General features: G+C 36.7%; 1 protein-coding gene across 2 annotated transcripts in view; it reads left to right on the top strand.

Annotated features, from left to right (window-relative positions):
• LOC131044580 (NADH dehydrogenase [ubiquinone] 1 beta subcomplex subunit 9) overlaps nucleotides 1-17,532 on the top strand; it is a 76,049-nt gene that overhangs the window by 41,138 nt on the left and 17,379 nt on the right. The window lies entirely within an intron of this gene.

Here is a 17,532-nt window from a genome sequence, read left to right as displayed (position 1 = left end):
TTCGACATCGTGAGGTTGAGACTCAATGATGTTGCACATTACAGAAATGTAGTTGGCATGATTTTGAGGTCTCTTGCTATCTTTGAAGGTTCCTTTGGGAGCAGCAAATCCTTCAACATCTTGAATGGTGTTTCTAACCCAAAGTGGCCTCTTCTTGCTGACCACAATATCCTTAGGTATATCTGTAGAGTCCATGGGTTCTACTGAATCATCCCGAACTTCCTGATCCGGGAGATCAATGAACTCCTTCTGTATCTCAGGGTTAGTATCAACATTTGATTCTTGATTTTCAATCACAATATCATCATTATCAGATAATGAACCTTTAGATCTTTTGAATGCAATATCTTCTTCAAAAGTTACATCTCTACTTACCTCAACATACCTTTGACCTGAAATGTAGATCCTGAAGGCTTTGGAAGATTCACTGTATCCTACTAAGATGCCTTTCTTTCCAGAGGGATCCAATTTGGTTCGTTTTTCCTTAGGCACATGAACATACATAGGGCTCCCGAAGATCCTTAAGTGGCTGATGTCAGGTTTGATTCCTGTAAAGGCTTCTTCAGCGGTTACATTCTTTAGAGCACGATGAGGACATCTATTCTGAATGTAAACTGCTGTTTTGGATGCCTCCGCCCATAGGAAGGGTTGCAGGTCTTGATCATGAATCATGGCTCTTGCAGCTTCAACAATGGTCTTGTTCTTTCTTTCAACAACTCCATTTTGCTGAGGATTGTAGGGAACACAAAACTCCCTCTTAATTCTTGTCTCAATACAAAAATCATGAAAAACCTCCATTGTCAGACCTTAAACATTTAATTCGTTTTCCAGAAGTATTTTCAACCAAGGCTTTGAATTCTTTAAATCTATTTAAGACTTCTTCAGACGCTTTAGACTTAAGAAAGTAAATCCATGTTTTCCTAGAAAAATCATCTATGAAGATAAGGAAATCGCTAGGAGATGCTACAGACATAGGACCACATAAATCTGAATGAATAAGCTCTAACTTTTCTTTAGCCCTACTATCACTTTTATGAAATGTGCTCTTCACATTCTTACCCATGGCACAACCTTTACAAGCATCATAATGAGATAAACTAAGTTTAGGCATACCTTTAACCATTTTACCAAGAGTGGGAAGAGCTTGAAAGTGTAGATGTCCAAGTCTTCTATGCCATAGCTCGCATGATTCAGGAGCCTCATGAATGAGAGTTTGAATTGGGTTAGCTACAAGCTTATACAAACTATCACATCTATTTCCAGTAACACGAGCAGATTTGAAACTAGATTTCTTAGACCAAGCAAGTACTTTCCCTTCAGAAAATGCTATTTGCAAACCCTTATCTTCTAAAGCAGAAATGGAAATAAGATTTCTTTTAATTCCAGGTACAAAAAGAATATCACTGAGTTGTAAGGAAATACCAGAATCTAGTTTTAAGGAAGTAGTACCAGAACCTTTTACCGAATATCGAGCATCATCACCGATTACCACATGAAGGTTGGTATCCTTTTCTATTAGATCTAAAAGATGCTCACGGTAACCTAAGATGTGTCTGGAGGCTCCACTGTCAATTATCCAAGTATCACTGTCCGTAGGAACGTTGCTCGATAGAACAGAGATAAGAAGATAGTCCTCATTTTGTTCAGGGACTTCATTTAAATTGGCTTCCCTTTCCTTGGGATCATTCTGACAATTTCTAGCATAGTGACCATACTTATCACATCTGAAACAACGAATATGGGAGGAATCTCTTGACTTCTTCTTTGGATCGTAGGAAGAGGATCTAAAATCTTAGCTTCTCTTTTCTTTCTTTCAATGCCCACCTTTCCTAGACTTAGTTCCGAGAACATGATTATCATCTTTGTGAGAGCTCTTGAGTTTTCCTCTTACCTCAATTCGAGATTCCTCTTCAATGCAATCAAATTGAAGACGCTCAAAGTTGGGTCGTTCAGCTCTTCCACCAATGCTACGAATGAATGGTTCCCATTCATCAAGTAGACCATTTAATGCAATCATAACAAGATCTTTATCTGAAATTTGGCAATCAAGAGTACTTAGCTTATCCTTTAGTTCATTGATCTTCATGAAGTAGGCCATGATTGAGTCTTCTTCTTTCATTTTGATGTGAAGTAGCTGCTGCCTTAGAGCAAGAGCTCTGCTGAGATTGTTGATTTCATACATCCCTTCCAAGTGTTTGATCATTTCCCTGGCAGAAGCAAATTTTGATATGACGGTGACAAGATGATTCTTGACTGATTCAATTATGATCTTCCTAGCCTTGAGAGAGTCTTTCTTGAACTGCTTCAGCATCTTCGAGAGGGGACAGCCTTTCTTCTTCTACAAATTTAAGCAGTTCATTCTCTTCAAGAATCAATAGAATACGGACTTTCCAAGCAGCAAAGTCAAGGGCTCCATCAAATCTATCTTCAGCCCTCATACCTGACATTTTAATCTGAAAACAAATAGCAACTAGATGCGACAAATAACTTACTGAAATATGAAGTTAGTAAAACCTTAGCTCTGATACCATGTTAGTTTTGTGACTCAGACCAGCAATCAGACTTTCAGTATTTAATTTCAGATTAACATTAAGTAAATTATAAGCAAGTAAATGAAAGAGAGAAAACAAGTGCACAAGAGACCAACACAATTACCCCGGGAAAACCTCCAAGGAGGAAAAACCCAGCACTAAAGACCCACAGGTCAGATTATGTATTCAATCTTGAATTGTAACAATACAATACTTAGCTCCAGTCATGTGACTCAAAACTGGGATCTTCAACCTCTTATCAGATCTGCCCTTTTATCATATCAGGTCTGCACTTCTAAATTCACACCAAGTCTGCTCTTTAATGCACCATCTAACTGAAATTAGGAACACCAAAATAGCTTTGTCTTCCTTGAATAAGTTCACCTAGTTCACCTCTTAATTTCGCACACCAAGGAGCAGATGGATTTCGCTGATTGCATGAATGATCGAGTGAATTGATCTTGGCAAATGGTCTTTATTTATATGAGCATATAACCTTCAAGTCGGCCTTAATTAGATAAATATGTTTGGCGCCAATATAGGTTTTAGTGTGGCGTGTCATTATAGGGCTGGCCCTGTTTAGGGGCACGCTATCCTCTTTGGCATGAAGGGTCCAGCCCTACACGTTAAACTTTGGGAAAGGGGGGGGCCAGCCCTTTAGGGGTTCGGATGTTGCCTTAGGCAATCCGAACCCCCTTTCCTAGTTACAAACAATAATTGTGGTAGAGTTTTATGTTCTTGAATTCATCGAATTACTATATCAAATCCATTTTATTATGGATCTGATATTTGCTGAGAGGTATCTATAAAATGGGGTGTGTATCGCCACCAAAGTGCAAGGATGGTGAGGCTGGATCCTTGAGCCTTTTGGATACCTCTTGACACATACCTGATCCATATTAAAATAGATCTGTGCTAGTATTGATTGTATTGCTATGAAGGTGAGTATAAAAAACTTAACAAATATAAATAACGTTTTGAACATCAATTGTCCCATGTTATATTTATCCTACATTATAAAATACTCACCTATCAAGAAATGCTTTTTAAACTTCCATTTCTGTATTAAAGTGAAAACATAACATTTTTAGAGAGAAAACAAATGCATAGAAACACAGCTTTGCAATTGGTGGGTTATGTGTGAGTGATTTTCTTTGCCAATTTATTTTTATTTGACTTCTAAATCTTTTCATGCCTCTTTCATGTTGTATCTTAAGTTAATTTAGTGGGGGTTCTATTGCCTTTGAGATTCCTTACAAAGAAAATCATTTGTGATCCAAGTAGCTTACATATATATCATTCTTTTTTTCAATAGCCACTATGGTCCAACCATCGTTTTTTGGCAATGCAACTTTTGGCACCAACTCCTTCATAGAAATCTATTCTTGCATCCAAAGGGAAATCCTCCTTTGAAGAGAAAGGTTACACCTTAAACATTTCCTTAAACTCTAAGCATACAACATTATTTGCTAGTGTCATAGCAAATAAATTGTGCATCTCCTCTTGATTGAGGTTGGAACATCTAGTCTTCAATTTGCCTTTACCATGTAGTGCCTTTTCAATTCACCCCATCCTTTCTCATACAAGCATTCGATTGAATCATTTGTTTCTCCTTAAAACTACCATCCACTAATGTTAGGACTACTTGTGTCTTACTCCTTGCAAGTCCTAAGTCTTGTAATTGTAATATAAATATGTAAACGATAACTAATGTCTAGTTTTCAAACATCGTGGAATGGGGCAAAATTGGACGTCTATGTGAGGGAGGAGATTTATTTATTCTTCAATATACTTGGCATATTTGTAAGTTGTAAGAAGTTTTTTCATATTTGATGCTATGACAAAGCCATCAATGCCCCCATGGAGCACCTAAAATTTGGATCCTTGTCAAATTGATTATTATAACCAAATCTATTAAAAGTAACGGTGTGTAAGAGTAGTTACATACTATTCTAAGATACTTGACCATGATTATAGGGGCACTAGATATTTGCCAAGGCTCATGGTTTTGGATACCATTTGATGGTTTCTTGTTTCTGATTTTCACATATTTCAAAGGCATAGGATAGTGACTTGTATGGTTCTTTGTAGGTACTCTTATGCAACTCGTCTATTGTTAGAGGGATAAGTGGATTGTATCATTGTTCTTATTCTTTTGAGAATGATACAAGCTTGGGTCTTGTTGGGGTGAAATTTTTTCTGACAAGGGTTTCTCCACATATATTTGGTGTAATGGTTTGCATTTAATGAGTTTGCTGATTAGTTATATTGTTTATCTATTATTTCATTGATATAAATTTGTTGATTTTATCACATCTTAATTCGATTAAACTCAATATTGTTCATTATTTACATTGTCATTTATCTTTTATTTCAACGTTTGGTATTAGAGCTTCAGCTAGATTGTAGATGGTGACATTTTTATTTTAGCGTTGGGCTTTTTGTGGTTGTAATGGGAGTATTGTTTTAGTGGTTTTGTAGATCTGAGTGTGTTTAGGGAAGGCTTGGCAAGCACATCACAATCAGAGTTTGAAAAGTTCAATGGTTCTATATAGGAGTTGTGGAAACTAAAAGTGAAGAATCTCTTAAAATGATCTTTTGGAGGAGAGAGATTAATGGAGAGCTATGACATAAAAGGACAAGGTTGTGGATATGTTTGATGTAGATTGGACAAAGATGGAGAAAGTCTCAAGGTGGAATACAACTATCTCTTCGATACAGTTATTTTTAGGAAACTATTGCACACACCCTTTGTTTTCTGGTGTTTTGGGTATGGGGGTGTGTTATTTTTAGGAGTAAAAGAGAGAGAGGGATGTCAATAACTGATAACAACAATATCAATATGTAAATAAATCACGACAACAGCAGTATAAACTTCAATAAAGTAGTATTACAGTAGTATAAACTATAAACAACAATAAAATTAGTCAGGAGATTCATAACATCAATATTAACTATTAATTATTAAAACATTTTGTTGTTCAAATTCAAATTTTAAAATTAAAGTTAACTATTAATGTAACTCAGTCTCAAACTTCAAAATACAACAATCTATGAGACTAAGCCTCATTTGGGCTATCAACATCTGAAGATTTAGAACCATCTGTGTCACTATCACTCTCTGCCGGAAGTGAATCATCCAATGGTAGCCTGACCATTATTGGCTGCACCTCCTCATAAATTTGCCTAACATCTTCAAGATCAACATCCCAACGTACTGCTAGAGTCTGTTGATACTAATTAGTCTGCGCTATAGAATGCAACTAGTTTTTCTGCTCGTTTATGGTAAGCCTATTTTTCTTAAAAGAGTGGAAGAAGCCATAGATGGACCAATTCCTCTTTGTAGCAGAGGAATTAGCAATCCGTGAGAGTAAACGAATAGTGAGTTGTTTCAACTCAGGTGTGTCCTTCCCACGAAATTTCCACCATCCAATGGGTTTTTTTGTGCAATAGTGGCCCTGCCCATCCTAGCCTTTGGTTTGTTTAATGTAGGACCTTGATGATCGGAAAATTGAAGTCACCCATCTCGAAGTATGGTTGCCTCCTTGATGCTATACATTTTACGAAGGGCTGCCATAAGCCCCTCCATCACCTTATCATCCTTAGAAGAAAGCATTCGGCTAGGTCTAGGTGCACACAACTTCAGAGTAAGAGCATATGCAGCCGTGTTCACTGTGTTCCACCTCTTTGTGACAATAGGCCTACTATGTTCCTCATAGAATTGCAATCCACGATCCTTGTCATGAATTGCTTGGTTCATTTGATCAAGCATGCTTTCAAAAATCTCAAAAATCTCCCCAAGGCTAGGAGGTTCGATATCCGCATACCTGATTGCCCCAACAATAAGTGATATGATAGAGAAAAATACTAGCAAGCAACATTTAAAATTTTTAAAATTAAAATTATGACATTAACACTATTAATAATGGAAATTAAAATTTTAAAATAAAAAGTAAAACAAAGTACAAACTCAAACAATTTTTCTTACTTGATATTGGACCATCAAGTGTCATTAAGCACTCTTTCTCTCACCACCTTCCCTTTTTTTGTCTTTGATTGTGCCTACATTTCCCACTTTCCACAAACCACCGTGGATTGTAGAGCATCTTGCAACTCCAACATCCTCTCCAACAAAATAAAATAGCTAGCATATCCAGTCTCAACTGCTTTGAGGATTTTTTTATTTGAATTAGACTGAAATAGTGCAAGTGAAATGTGATGGTTACATACAAACATTTGTATGTCTCTAGTCTCTGCCATTGCTACCTTCACCCAATCTATTTTGCCAATGTCTTTCAAAGCATTATTCAAAGCATGTACACAACATGGTGTCCAAAAAATATGTCACAACCATCAAACCAGCTAACTTAGAAACACAAGCTGAATCTGTCACAACCTGCACAACATTAGAAGACCCAACCTCTTCTATGGCCTGCTTCAAAATGACAAACTAGAAATCATCATTCTTATGTTTCCCAGACTAATAAATAGCTCTAAGAAAGTATGAACCAATGGGGCATGTAACGATAATACTAATGAGTGGCTAATATTGAATAGCAGTCCTAATCCATGTTTGTCTCTTCTCCTCTGTCAACATGTTCACTTTTGAATATTGTTTGTCGAGGAGGGAGGTACACAATCTATGTTCCCCAGAGGGATCATAAGAGGGTCCAATTGCCAATGTATCTCTCAACATAGCCACATAAATAAAACAAACCAAGGTCCAACATAGCAACATAGCCCCCATGTAATGCAACTCACAACTTATGGAGAAGGATTGGTGAGATTTTTTAAACAAGAGTTTGATAAAAAAGCTTTATTTAAAAAGAAAATTGTATTTCCTGAAAATGAAGGAAGGTCATTGTAGTTCAGCATTTAAATATATTTAATTTTATTTTGAGTTAGCTAGAAAGCATTGATGTTAAGTATGTTTTTTACCTAAATCCTAGGAGAGTCAAATAGATGCAATAGCAGTGATATTGCAGAGCCTAATATGTATGCTCTTGTTGCTACTTTTATCAATGAAGAAATGAGGTGAAAATCTATGGATGAGGGTCCCAAGGAGGCACTACATGTGTGGTGTAGAGCCAGTGGAAAAGATGGCAAGGAAAAGGAGGACAAGGAGAGGTTTATGTCATAAGGATGATATAAAACCCTTGGTAAGAGTACAATAAAATAATGGAACTATAGTAAATAGGAACTTGTAAAGAAGGAATATAGAAACAAGAAGCCTTATGAAGATTCCTCTAATGTTAAATCCTTCAATTATGAAATTGCCGATTTGATTATTTCTGCTAGAATTGTGAGCAATGATGCATGGCTTGGTTGGAATATTAACAACTGTCATTTTGAAATAAAACAACTTATAGTATAAACAATAATAATATTAATATTATTATTGTATAAACTATAGATTAGTTGAGTGGTGGATATGTATTTATATTGTTTGTCTCTCCTTATTAAAATTGCTCATTACTTCTCATTTTGAATATGGTATTATAGCAACCATTAATTTCGCACTTGTGATTTTATAACCCCACTACTAGTTCTTGTTGAGAAGAGAAGTTTTGTAAAAGAAAGATTAGGGCTCCAGCAAAGAAAGATAACACAGCTTAGGGAGATAAAAATCTTTCAAAGAGGAGACTGTTGGTGTCAATACAGAGAAGATTGTGCCATCTCTTGCCAGATATATATCTTTCTATTGCTCATAAGAAGATAAAAAATTGTCATAGGCATTTAGTTTCTTTGTTTGTTGCTTTTTTGAAAAAAGATGGATAATTGTTGATTGCAATGTTGGCATCTGTATTTAAGAAAAAACCTTGCACAACAATTGAAGCAACAGATATAGTATTAGAGCAGCCAATGAAAAAAGAGAAAATTGTGAGCAAGTCTACCAAAGAAATATGATAGTCTAAAATTTTTGCCATTGATGTTGTTTAGACAATTTGTAGATTGGTGGGCCTTTACATACCACAAAGTGTGAAGAGATGTATGTTTCATGAATAGAGAAAGATGCCCTTTTAAAAAATAGATCATGTTCTTATAAATTTTGTTGTATATAATAGTTAAGAGTTAAAAATTAAGGCAACACTATATTATTTATTTTTTGAATGAAAATATATTATTTTTAAGCAAAATACAATATGTCAATAAGAGAATATTTTGTGTCTAAAAAAAGTTCAAAAATTACAAGCCTTTTCTTTGTTATATTTCTTAGAAACAATCACAGTGCTATAAATGGTGCCTTCAATTTGCACTTTATGGTTAGTGCTATTGTGTCAAATTATTGCATTTAACATCTAAAATAGTTGCAACAATGTGTGTGGCAAGAAGCCTTGTAAATCGTTGGGGAGAGATAAGAGAACTTTATTTAGAGATATAAGGACCCTTCACATCTCTAAAATGGCTTCCTATGCTTTGAAAATAATTCTTCTTGATTCCGCTATTGAGAATTGATAAGTATTTGACGAAGAAAACCAGGGTCCAAACTCAACTTGAGTATGAAGATTTGTGGGATGTGTTTTTAATACGAATCACTAGACTCATACAAGCTTGAGACGAGCAAAAATGGTTATGATAAATCCAATGATAATGTAAAACTGATAATCTTGTTTGGTATTTCCAACGAGTCTCAACTTTAGATTCCAAAGAAGCTCGGGATTCTCTCAAGAGAGGATATGAATCCAAAAATCAAAATCAAATTCTCCATTTGTAATGTCAATTACATTGTTTGCAAATGCAAAATGGAGAAAATTGGAGTCATTTGTGAATAGTGAATCTATCCAACAAGAGCCACAAAAGAATTCTTAAGGGGACAATAATAAGTCGATTGCAGAAAAAGGACAATAATCGACATGGGAATGTTGTTTCCATATGATTCTAATAAAGATAATCTTTTGTATTTTGTAGAGACTCAAGCTTCCACTTTTGACAGTTTTGTTTGGTATGTTGATTTTGGCACATTAGCTTCATATGGGCAAGTTTCACTTGGTGACAATATAGGGTATTGGGGGATATATCTTTACAACTCAAGACTTAAGTGTCAACTTACAAAGGCATATTTGTTCTAGGGTTCATGAAGAATCTGTTATGAATAAGTCAATTGCTAGAGCATAACTTGAAGGTTGAGTTATTGACATAATGGTGTGAAACTTTCTCATTTGAGGCAAGATTTGCAATGGTGATGTTGCTCGTGCCTCAAGGGTTGGAAAAATGTTTCAGTTGGTTGATGTCACTCATGGAGACAATGCCTTTGTAGTAAAAACCAATTCATCCACTACTCTTTGGCATAGAAGATTTGGTCATCTCAATTTGGGCTGCTTTCTTGCATTGAGTAAAGGAGAGATAGTGTGAGGAGTACCCCCATGAGGAAAACAAAAGTTCTTTGCTTCAACTAACTTGTGAAGCAACAATAGACTCTTTTACTTGTAGAAAGATGAGCTGTTGGCCTTTTGGATTTGTTATACACTAATGTAATGTCCCTACTAGTTAGAGATCATTAACCTGCAAAACAGATTGTTAGAACATAACAAACATATATATACATATATAAGTAATCCAAATTGCAATCTAACTTCAATGCTCAATTAACATAATCATAATTTTCATCTAAAAAAAGGATACAATGCCATATGTAAGTATGTCCTTAGGCGGCCGTGAGGCTCACCTTCTTGGAACCCCTTGGTCCCAAGCCCTCCAGGAAATCGAAGATGAATTCGAATCCTGTCTTGGGTGTAACCTCTTACACCCAAGCCCTCCAAGGAAGACCCTTGCCTTTCCTTGCCTTGGGTGATGCCTTCATCATCCAAGTCCTCAGAGGGGATCGGCCCGACCTTTGAGTCCTGTCTTGGGTATAACCTCTTACACCCAAGCCAGCCAAGGAAGACCCTTGCCTTTCCTTGTCTTGGGTGATGCCTCCATCATCCAAGTCCTCAAAGGGGATTGACCCGATCCTTCTCTTCTTGGTTGAGTTTTAGTCAACCAAGCCATATATTTGCATAACATTTTCAGTTCATAAACTATCCTTTGTGTTAACATGAATTCTTAATGTATTCTTTAATTAATATATATATATATATATATCAATATGATTTTCCATCCTTTACATATGCAATATATTTCTTAAAATACCTTGTATTCATAATCCTTCTTAATATGCAAACTTATGTATACAAAATTTACAAGATTATATCTTATCCCTATTTTTATGACTAGTGAATACTATACATTAAGATGTGTATAAATATTCACTAGACCACCATTAACATTACCTATCAATGGACCTTACCCATTACCCATTGTTCATTAACTAATATTAACTAATATTAATGAGCCTTTACCCTTAATACCACCTATTAATACTAGTAATAAGAACCTTTCATATACTATACCTATTATTTAATATAGGGAGGAGTTCTTACCTTGAAGTCTGATTACCTTCTTCCTTTTCCTTGCAGTCCGCTCCCTACCTTCTCCTCCTTTAAGCCTTGACCGCTGCCTCCCTTTATAACCCATGAGGGGTTGTGCCCCTCCACGGGCCCCTTCCGCATGAAGGGGTGCGGAGGTAACCCAGCCCGTTTGGGATTGCCTTTATCATACCTTGTTTCCCCTTTTTAAGTTATTAAATAATAATATATAAAATACAATTATTTCTTTTTAATATATTTAATGTTAATTACATTTCATACAATATATTATTTCTTTTTAATATATTAAATATTAATTACATTTCATTTTAAATATATAAAATACTATATATAATTTCCCTTTTAAATATATACATTTCTTTTTTAAATATATTCGATATTACGTATCAAAAATATATTTAAATACTTTTCCATTGAAATATTAATTATTGAAATAACATTCCCTTTTTTAAAATAAATTAAATATATTTCCTTTAGATTATTTATTTTAATTTATTCTTTTACAATATCCTTATTCCCGCAAGTGATTTTACATCTTGTGATACCGTAGGGGTTATCACAACTAATTTGTGTGAATCCATGACACTTATTCATAATCATGCACTAACATTCTACTTTTTATGGATGATTATTTCAAAAAATTGCTGGTCTATTGCTTGATTCACAAAAATCAATTCTAAAACAAATTCAAAGCATTTCAAATCCTTGCAGAACAATCATTTGATCACTTTCTCAAGGCCATTTGCTTAGATCAAGAGCAGGAATTCACTAGTAAGGAGTTTCCAAACTACCTTCAACAAAATGAGATCAAAGAATATTTGATTATTGCATACATCTCCCAACAAATTGCTGTTGCCAAAATGTGTAATTGTACCATTGTGAAAATGGTGCGATACATATTAAAGGATGCAAATCTGGTCCCTATATTTTAGGTTGAAGTGATAGTGATTGATAATATCACTCGAAGAAGCATATGTTGGTAAGAAGCTATTTATTTTGTATCGGAGAGTGCTTGGATGTACAACCTTCCTGCACATCCCCAAGGTGGAAAGATCAAAGCTGGATGAAGTCTTTGAAATGCATTTTTCTTGGGTATGGTTCAGAGCCAAAAGGATATTGGCTTATGGATTTGGCTACAAAGAAGTACATCAATGAGGATGTTTTTGATGAGGAAAAATGATGCATCACCTCTTCCTCACCATCACTTGTTATTTACCAAACACCTAGAATTATTGAGCTTGAACATGAGGAATGTGATGATCCTCACTATGGAGCTGAATTAGGTGAAAAAGCACAAGGAGAAGCTTTGTTTCCAATGGATCAGTTTCCACCTCCATCTCCACCTTTGTCTTCATTTGTTGTGCACAAAAATATTTCAAAGTGGTTTAATACCACAATGAGGGATGTAAAGGCAAATGCATTTGCAAATAAATATGATTTTGGGCCAAAGACTTACAGCAAGCCTCATGGGGAAGTAAATTTGGCTCTTATGTGCACAATTATTTAAATTCCAAACCAAAAACAATGAAGCAAGCTCTTGAGTTGCCACCTTGAAAAGATGCCACATATGTAGAATATTAGGCACTCCTGAGGAACAACTCTTGGGAACTTCTTGATTTTCCACTAGGGAACAAAGCTATAGGATGCAAATGGGTCCTCAAGTTTAAATACAAGTAGATGTAATATTTGACAAGTGCACAACTTGATTTGTGGGTAAGGGTATGCTTAGAAAGAAGGCATTGACTATGAAGAAACTTTTGCCCCCATCGCAATGATCTATACTATCCTAATGGATTTGACAATAGCAACACAATTTCGTTGTCAAGTTCATTAGAGGGATATCAAGAGTAGCTTTCTCAATGGAGATCTTGAAGAAGAAGGCTATATGACTCAAGTGGTATGTTGAACTTAGATAGCAACAAAAAGTGTGCAAATTTGTGAAATCCCTCTATGGTCTTGTTGATGTGTTTTTTATGCACATAACAATACAGAATAAATTACCAAAGTAATTTACCCTCTCTTGAACAAAATCACCTCAGATGCTAAGAATGAGATCAACTAAAATGATTCAAAGGTTTCTACATGTCAGGTCTTGACGAGTGGGTAAGTTCAGTGGTTGATGTGAATTGCTGTGTTTCACTTGGGGACTTACAAAAATGTTTGGATTATCATGAATGATGCGGAATAGGTGTGCTGACAACTTAAGATTTATCAATATGGCTCTGGATTTACTTCTTACTAAAAAAAGGGGAAAAAGAATAGGGTTTAGGAAACCTAGGAATGTAGGAAATGATGAATGGATTCAATGGAATCAAACTAGGCAAGGTCTCACAATCAGGTATTGACACAAGCTTAGTGCAATCGTCTAAGGTATACTTAAAGATTTTCAGGCTATCACCATTAAACGTTGACAACATCCAAGTTGATGCTTGTCAACGGACGCGTAATAGTTGAAGTTAAGCTTACTTAAAATTCCAGTTGACCACACAAGGCGCACTTACCAGCGGCAAGAGGCTAGTGGTATGGATTAAGGATTCCACACAAATGAATTCAACAAATCTTTCACTCAATCTAACATACATGAAAATAAATTCTAATCTAAATTCTAATCTAACTTGGACGAATTGAGAACCATGAATGCAAATACAACATTTGAAGAGCAAAATCACCAACAATTAAACAATGATTAGGATTCAAATAGCTGTAGCATATACCAACAATTCTACAAAAACTCTCCCTTACAAATGAGAGACAAGGAGGCATATATAGTCTCTTACAAAATGGATGGCCCAGATTGATCTAAGATCAACGGTTGAGATAATGCCAACAAAACCCTAGAATTGCCCTAATTAGGGTTACATCAAAAATGGCGCCGCCAACATATGGCCCAATGAAAAGATACCTAGTCATCATATAGGGAATCTTCTAGAAGATTCCTCCCTGCATCTCTCTCTCTCTCTTAGCATACTCCAAGAATCTAGCCAATACTGAATCTAACTCCTCCATGGAAATGCTAGGCAAGGTATCCTACTGTAAGTCAATCACGTCCAGTGAATCCGAGCAAGCATTCAAAGTGTTATCCCATTCTGGCATAAGGTTCTGCGAATTATGAACATGAATCAACAAAGAGACCAAGTCATCAATCTGACTCTTTTGCAAAGAGTCTAACTGGTAAAAATACATAAACTTCATCTCGTCTCTTAATTCGGCTAAGTGTAAAGCACTAGCATCACTAACATCAACACCCAATAATTCCTCAATCGAGGCAAGGATCTTCATTTGAATGTCTTGAATTAATCCTTCCATCTCCAAACAACTGGATTGGGCATTCTCATAAGCTGATTTCTTCAAGGCTAATGCACAATACCAGCCATGGAAATCGTATTTGTCTCCACTGTGCACAATGTTCTCGCTGACCAAGGTGGAATTAGGAACCTTCTTCAATGCCAGGAGGCATGGAATAGTCTTGTCTTGAATAGGCCGGAATTCTTTCCAAACTCCCTCCAAATACTGGATTCTGAATACGAGTGATGTTGTCTTATCATATGCATGAACAAATTGAGTAAGGAAATCATTTGCTTGCTTTCTTGTACTTTCAATCCACTTTTCCACCTCCGAGTGTGTACCTCTCGCTACCTCGCAGTGTGAATGTACTCCATGGTCAACTGCAATAGGGGAAATAAGGGTGGGATTCTCATGCCTTTTCCCTGCAATATACTCTCCGAGTCTAATATTTTCTTCTCTTTATCTTTCATTCTCCGCAACCGCTCTGTTTAACCTCGCATTGATTGCTTGGAGGTGTCACCAATCTCCTGAAATTCCTGCCCTGTCGATGTACAGCCAAGGGCGACTGAAGTGATCTGGAAATCCATAGGAGTAGCAATGTCCGCTGTCACGCCTGCAATAAGAACAACAATCTGCGCAATCTGCAATCCTGTCTCATCTCTAGCTATGTGCGACAAAATCTCCACTTTGTTGGGCTCCTTCTCCTTAGCACTCCTAGCTAGGTAGTCATCAATATCATGAATAGGTTGTACCCCTATCATCTGTTTACTTTTCTCCATACTCTTCTTCAACCATTCAGGAATAGCGGTCATCTCCATACCATCATCGAGACATATTTCTCGATCAAGTCCTTTCAGTGCCGAGATAACTTCATCATTATCATCAGGATTATTCCTGGTCCAATCATATACATCATTTCCCAAACTAACTTCCAAAAGGACAGTAGGGGATCCCGGTTGGTCATCATTCTCCTCAGGAAGTGCAGATGTTGCTGTGGCATGAAATTCTTGAGTATTCTCTGGTAGTATCACTGTGTTGGAACACTGCTGAGTCTCCTTATTCTGTTCTGTTACTTCAATCACTTCGATTGATGAGACACTGGGAGGGGGTGAAGGAATGATAAGTGGAGTGATAGTCTTCTGTTTCTTCTTCACCTTCTCAATCTTCTTCTCTCTGGCCTTGACTTCTCCTGGCGTGTTCTTCCTTCTCTTGGGAGCTTGACTCTCCTCGTCTGCATGAATCCTGACATCACTAACAGTCCTCTGATCATCCTCGGAAGTAGACTCTTCCGGCTTCATCCTTTCATAAGTGAAGGGAACACCCATGTCAACTAACTTATTCATCTGTATATCCACCCATAGGTGGGAGAAATTCAAGACCTCTCTCATCAATATATTCAGGTCAATCTCTTTTGACTCTGACCAATTTGGCAATAGGATTGCCTTCCTCATTTCATTCTCATATTGTGGATGTGTATGATCTCTATCATCTAATACCTGATCAGGAATGAGAAAAAGTCCACACTTCCTCATGAAATCCACTAACATTCTGGACCACATTCTTCTCTTCACTGCTTGTTCGTCCATCAGGTTAGCCCAATAATCTTCTATGTCAATCTTATGAGTGAATTGCTCTCCTCTGATCCTTCCGACCTTCTTGTCTAGATCAAATCTTTCTCTTTTCTTGTATGTAGCAAATTTGTAGAATGCAAGCTCCTCACCTGCAGTGCTGGCAACTATGGCAGATTGGCAAACCTCTGACGTCTTCCCAACTGAAATAGGGAATGTCATTCCTGTCCTGTGCTTCTCTCTCTGGATAACATCAAACTCTAGAAGCTGTCTCACCACTTCCAACAATATCATTCTGTCAGTAGGATACCTAGGAAGTCTGTAGGGTTCAAATTGAAACCCATGAATCCTGAGGTATGTGAAAGTGGGGAATTGTATATACCACGATCCATATTTCTCTATTAACTCTATTGCCTCCTTGGACAATCTTCTGTGGATTTCGCCCTGCAACATCCGTGTGATGTACATAGTGAATGCATCATTCACTCTCTTGTCTTCAATTCTGTGCATGCTTAGCTGGGGGTAGCATTCATAACTCTTAAACTGTCCTTGCCCATTCTCGACTTCACCTTTGCATATTAATCCTCTGTATGAAACAAATCGTGCAAGTAGGTATACCAGGTAAGAAGTCATGGCGAATGACTTGGACTGCTCTACATTCCTCAGCTGGAAATCCAGATTGTCACTTATAATCTTGGACCAATTCACTAGTGTTCCTTTCAGACAATCCTGAATGAAGTAGAACATCCATCCATCAAATATTGCTCCCTGCGGCATTCCCATCACTCTATTGAGTAGGAATATCAAATCACTATATTCCTCCTTAAAATCTATGCATATAAGTGTCTTGGGAGCCTTGGAATGATGAGACCTAGGCTCAATCATCCACTCTTTATTAATTAAACTCTTGCATACACCCATCGTCTTCGTGTATTTGTCTGCATAATCCTCCTTGGTCACATCCTTCATGTCTGTTCCGCGTGGAATTCCGAACACCTCAGCAATGGCATCCTCAGCAAGGTAGGCGATGACAACGCCCTTGGGACTCTTAATCATTCTTGTGAGCGGATCGTAACATCGTGCACACTCCAGGATCAACTCACTGCACTGTATGGATTGTGGAAACCCAGCGGCATGGAAAATGCCACTCTTCATAATATTCGCATATGCTGGGGAAGGAACCTGATCTCTGACTCCGAACATCCGACGCTGCATCTGGTCGAAGTCCAGGAAATGCATGTTTGTATCTGTGATCTCCTTCCATCTGGATGAAATTTTAAACTCTGGATAAAATTCAGTCTCTAGCGTCTTCAGCAACTCTTTTCTTTCCTTATATCTTGACTTTGACATCGCACCTGTACGAAGCTCGAAGTTAGACTTAGGAAAATAAATAATACTTGTAATAAAATTCCTGACTCTCTAAAGATTTAGTTAATTTAAAGCATGGAGTCAGGAAAATAATCCATACACTTGGTAAATTTTAGCAATTATGTTCAAAGTGTGACAACACTAAGGCATGGAAGCCTTTCATAAAGTTCGTTGAATACCTCCTTATGCTTAGAAAATATGCAAGCAAAAATGCAAAGGAGTATACCGGATGAGTGATGACTAAGGAGAGGTGTGAAAGGTTGTGTTTTCACACAATGAATGTCTGAAGACACCTTCCACAGTCAACAATGGAGGTGGAAATTTCTGAAGACAACCTGAAAATCAAACTTTTTT

The sequence above is a fragment of the Cryptomeria japonica genome, chromosome 9 (assembly GCF_030272615.1).
Source record: "Cryptomeria japonica chromosome 9, Sugi_1.0, whole genome shotgun sequence".
Classification (NCBI taxonomy): Eukaryota; Viridiplantae; Streptophyta; class Pinopsida; order Cupressales; family Cupressaceae; genus Cryptomeria; species Cryptomeria japonica.
This window is presented reverse-complemented; position numbering and strand designations above follow the sequence as displayed.